Here is a 5,569-nt window from a genome sequence, read left to right as displayed (position 1 = left end):
TTTTAAAAAATGCTGTAATTTCTAAATGGTTGGTGCAATATTTTTGTGAAACTTCTTGAAATGAAAATAAAAAAAATGTTCACTATAAGTGCATCTTGACGGTTTCTCTTCATCCCCATTGTGGTTGAGTATTGAGTCAAAATGACTAAAACAGGGTAAAAAATCCCTGAAGTGCTTTGGACAAAGAAAGAGACACTTTAACCAAATATGGGGAAAGTGGCATTAAGTAAATAATTTGTAAATGTTCACCTGAAATCGTTTATCCTTCTGGGGGGCCTCAAACTGGGGGATTCAATTTCAGAAAAAAATTAATTGCATCGGTTTTTAAAGTATAAAATTAATCAAGATCAGTGAAGATCTTTGTGTAAGTTGAGATTTTTATAACATAAAATGTTGTAAAAATAAGTACTACACTATCTTTTGAGTTACAGTAACTCTGTTTGTCTTGGGACAGTTCTTGCCTCCAGACTGGTACTTTAGGGCCCATGGAAAAACCTGTACATTTGTGAATCAGGGGACTGAACCCTCTTTGTCAGGTTCAGCTCTGCCTGCAAGTCGTCTTCATCCTTCGGCTCCATCCCAGCTTCACTCTGTGAGTCTTCTTCATCAGTATGTCCACATCTCTCAAACAGCCATCGATTAGCTGCAGCCAGGTGAAACATGGGCATCCCCTTGACCTTCTCCACCCACTGGAGGCCTCAACATTCAGTGACCTTCGAGGTGGATCATGCACAGACAAATTCGCCACATGGCCAAAACGCTCCCTCAGTGCAAGTATCGTCCTCATTTTATTCTCCATAAGTAACCACTCATTTGACACAAAGTCATTCCAGCAGCACCCAAAGGTCTTCCAAAGAAAGGCAGTACCAGAGACGTTTGCTTAGTGACCAAGTCTGACAACCATACAGTAGAACAAGTAGCACCATGTCCGCAAAGACTTGGATCTTTGTTCTCTCAGTAGCAGGTTAGAGATAAACTTAATAAAATAAATCACAGTTGACAAAATCTGTGTTGGGAATAATTTGACAAAAACAGTAAGACTAAAGAATAAGTCCAGAAATCTGCTTTGGAGATGGTGTAGGATGTAATGGGTTGTGCATTGTTGCAAAACTTCGCATGACTTTGATTTCTTTCTTCAGTTTCTTAAAATTGTGAGGTGTTTTTCTTTGAAACAGAGCTCTGTGCTTTCCGAGCTCACCTTCTACTTACACCTGTGCACTATAGTGCATGCAGGGGTGATGGTTGATTAAGAACATTTGGGCAAATAATGGTGGAATGATTGCGGGTTAACCAAGGATCAAAGTGGTTGAATTGGAAAAATCATTTAAATCTCAAGATCACAGACCAAGGTCAAAATTTGGGCTTGATGTTTATATACTGGGGATACTGAGATTGGCTATTTCCAGTCAAATCACAACATAAGTCACTTCAAGCGGTAACACATGAGTAAAGTTTAAAATTTACCCACCCCCCAAGCAAGGACATTGGTGACTAATCAGGAAAAAGTCCCTCAGGTGGTTTTTCAGTTACAGGAAGAAGCCTCGGTGGGGTTTGGCCATACTATCTATAAAACAAAAGCAAAACAAGGAATTGTCAGTCATCCTACAGTGCATGTGGAATGTATTCCCTGCTCTTCTCTCTTCAAAAGTCCCACACTGTGAATACTTTCCGGATGCCTCGTCGACCCAGCCTGCTACAGTCTTGGTCTCATGTACCAGCCATCTGGTGTTCCAACCTCACTGTGGCCACAAAGATATGTTATTTGCTCACGTAAACATCAGCTCTTCATCCCATCAGTCTGCAGCTGAACCAGTTCTTCAAATAAAAACAGCCTCGATGGTCGAGTTCCATCTCTGTTCTCTCTCTGAGGACTCTCATTGTCAAAGCAACCTGTGGCCTCCCCGGGTCCCCACCCCGCGCTCCTGACAATCTGCTCCTCGTGTTTAAAGAGCAGCAGGGCTCTCGGGGCGGGCCGGGCGACGTATGAGCAACAGACAGTCGAGCCGGGCGGCTCACTGAGAGGTATTGTCTCCCTTTACAAGTCAGTGTCAGACACCAGGCCCTGGCCTTCTGCCTGCCACCGCCCCGGCGAGCAGACACACTTTTCACGCGTTCTCCTGGGGACTCCTCTGACGGACACAATGGGCTCGCACTCAGCAGAGCAGAATACAGATTGTATTTGACAGTCATTACAGGTGGCTGTTCACACACATTAAGGCTTCAAAAGAGGCTCATGTTTCAAATCGAAGTTAAATGGACACCCACGGCGGCACGAGCTGATTTATGAAGATGAGATAACAAGGGATATACAAAGATATCTATGTGTCTGATGCTGTTGTATAAATCATAAAAGTTCCAAATATAGGCAAAGAATTTGATTACGGAGTAAAAAAAAAAAAAAAAAGCGATATTTTTATGATGCGATTAGAATCTGGTCTAATTTACATAATTTGTTGTGAGCTAATCCTGATTTAGAGCTGGATTAACTACACTGGAATAGATTACGAATTTTAAAATTAGACAGACATAAAAGATGGGATGGTAAAGATTTAAATTTACACCAAAGAGTCAATTATTATGAAGCATTATGTAAAGGTTTGGGGTGGCTGGGATATTTTGGGGTGGATCTTGAAATAAGGTTGGAACCAGAGAAAAATAAAATAAAATAAGAGTCTTTAAACTGTAAGGTGGGTAAAGGACACGAAAAAAAAAAACTAAAAAAACAGACTCATGTTAATTAACAACTAACTTGCCCATAAGTTCAGGGAAACAACAGAAAGTTGATTTTTGGCTGTCTGTTTTGGCATCTGATCTTCACCAACAATTGAGACCTTGCTGCACATTTCAGCAGCTTTTGTCACCGTCTAGTGGCTGATGTGAGCATTTCCGGGCTTCAGGTACATTTACTACATGAAACCAAAAAATTCAGTACAAAATGCATTTATAAATGTCAGACATGCATAATTTTTTTGTCACTCAGAGCTTTGACCTCCCAGTATTAATGTTTTAAAATTTCGATATTGGGAGTTTTTTGGTTCTTGAGTTTTAAGAAATGAAAGTTTGCCTGAAAGATGTACAGAAGGATGGAATTTCTCCTGACAAGCACAACTTACAGTTGTTAAGTAAATATGGAGTGCATCTCTATGAATGCAAAAAACCAAACCAAACAAAACAAAAAACCAAACAAACAAAAAAAAGTGGTGTCTTTGGTAGATCTATGCACTCTACTGGGTGCCTCTCTAATTATTATTAATTAACAATTTCAAGTTATTGAAGTTATTATTTTAAAGCTCTAATGTCTTTATATTAACTATATCACGTGAGCAGCCAGTGACATTACAATATTGACAACTGGACGTAATGCATCCGACTAATCAATACTGATTTTGATCAGTCATTGTCTTCAGGCTTTATATCTTCACCTTATAGAGTTCACTGTAAACAAAAAAAGATTGAATTTCCAGTGGAATGTAAATTCTGATTTTTTTTCATTTTAATTTCCTTATGCAATTTAGAAATTTAAAAATTTATTTCCTTTAAACTGGCACTGAAAAAATCTCTACAACATGACATAAATACGTAAATAACAGTACTCTGTTAGAACACAACTAAATGATCACTTTTGCTGCCACTTTGGGGATGAATACATGAACATTTCCATGTTACTGAATATGTCTTAGACCTCTGTATGGTACATTCGTCTGGAGTAGGCAGTCCTCAAAAACTGAGATACTGCGCAAGAAGGAGACTAGTGAGGGAAGCCATCAAGACACCCATAACAACTCTGAAGAAGTTACAAGCATCTGTGGCTGTGATTAAAGAAATTGGCAACTTTATATATTTTCATGCTGGAGTGGAACAGAGGACTTTGTTTCGAGAAAATGTGTTAAATCTAGGCTAGTAAACTATAGCTGATATTTCACATCTCTAAAATTCACATATCAAAAAGTCTTTTTTTTTTGTAATGACATAAAACATTAAAACATGTGAAAGCCCAAAGACTTTCTACATCCACATACTGGAGCAGATATCAGTTTTACAGCAAAAATTGTACAAATGCTGGTGCAAGCACCGAATTTGGCACAGTGATTGCCAAGGTAGGATTGAATAAATCTGGTCAATAGGGATCGTGGAAGTTCAAGTTGGTGGCCATTTTCCAAGATGGCCACCAAAATGACCTACAGCAAATGAGTTTTTCTTGCATAGAAATGCTCCTACTTGATTGATTTGTGTGATATCCATGGCAAATTGTATGTTATTCATCACAATGGATGTTAACCTTATTACTTATGAACTACGGGTGTTTATACTACCAGCATTACAAATTTTTAAACTTAAACTTTTTATACTGTTACTGTATATGTAGTTCATTTATGTTCTATTCTTTTATTTTACTTTTGATTTTTATGTTTGAACCACAGTGGAAATAAGTGTTTTCACTTTGTTATTCATGTATTCTTTGACGCATATACGTTGTATGTGTATTGAATTGTGCTAAATAAAATCAATCTACCTGAAGATGGTGACCAAATAGACCCCAAGATATATTTTCTCTCACAAACATGCCATTATGTATTTGATTTCTGTGATCTTGGCATTATATTGTACGTTTTCAGGCATGTTGGATTTAATTTTTCATGTTCCACCAATATAACAATTTTCGTGCCGTAAATTATCATTTGACCATGTTGACTGTGGATATTAAATATAACACAATGTATTCAACAGTTAACACCTTTCTATTGGCTGACATGCAGTCGTTTCAAGAGATGAACACTTTAAAAACATGCTTAATGGGAACTATTAACACTCAATGTCATACACTTCACTTTAATTTGCACATAAGCAAAATAAAACATGCTAAAGACCATAAATAGCAAATAACATATCAGTAGCATTTTAATTGATCAAACAGCATTTTTATGCCAAAAAAGATGATTTTGGCAGTCATCTTGAAAAATGGCTGCCATCTTGGATTTTCAAGTGGCCATTTGACTATCAATATAAAGAGAATTACCACATCCAACAAATGCACCATTTTTCCATTATTTTCTCCACTAACACATCTCCATCTTGCTTCGTTCGTTTAAGTGATTAAATGTAATTCTGCATAGTGACAGTCAGTCAGTGAGCTACAGTCACATGACGTCTGTGTCAATCGAAGCTTTTGTCAAACACGCAGCACAATAAGAGAACATGTAATCCACAGTATATTGTGGCATTAGTGGGAGAACATGGAGCTTAAAGCCGTCAACCATCAAACACGCTTTGATGGAGGCTGAAAACAGAGTTTGAATAAAAAAAACAAAGTTTGACTCTGTCCGTCAAGTGAGGTCAGACGAGGGGGAGTTAGAGAGAAGAACAAAAAGAGAGTGACAGATTGCCGGCCTGTTTAAACGGCCTCTTAAATTCATACATCCCAGCTGTATTCAAACTACAGCGACGGGCCAAAAGAAGAAGGTGTGGCGCCACACCCCTCATTTTCCAGCTCATTTCCCAGAACAGAGCTGCTATTTTGTCCTCAGCCATTCACCTCACACAGACACCTGCTGGCCAGAGGGAGGAGGAG

At 38.3% G+C, this 5,569-nt stretch overlaps 1 protein-coding gene across 1 annotated transcript in view; it reads right to left on the bottom strand.

Annotated features, from left to right (window-relative positions):
• nucb1 (nucleobindin 1) overlaps positions 1-5,024 on the bottom strand; it is a 14,978-nt gene extending 9,954 nt beyond the window's left edge. The window contains exons 1-3 of the mRNA XM_034191297.1: positions 5,018-5,024; positions 1,698-1,700; positions 534-542 (exon numbers count right to left, since the gene is read on the bottom strand). The gene's annotated coding sequence lies outside the window, so the exon portion shown is untranslated. The remainder of the gene's footprint in view (positions 1-533; positions 543-1,697; positions 1,701-5,017) is intronic.
• Positions 5,025-5,569: the final 545 nt, after the last annotated feature.

The sequence above is a fragment of the Thalassophryne amazonica genome, chromosome 16 (assembly GCF_902500255.1).
Source record: "Thalassophryne amazonica chromosome 16, fThaAma1.1, whole genome shotgun sequence".
NCBI classification, from domain to species: Eukaryota; Metazoa; Chordata; class Actinopteri; order Batrachoidiformes; family Batrachoididae; genus Thalassophryne; species Thalassophryne amazonica.
This window is presented reverse-complemented; position numbering and strand designations above follow the sequence as displayed.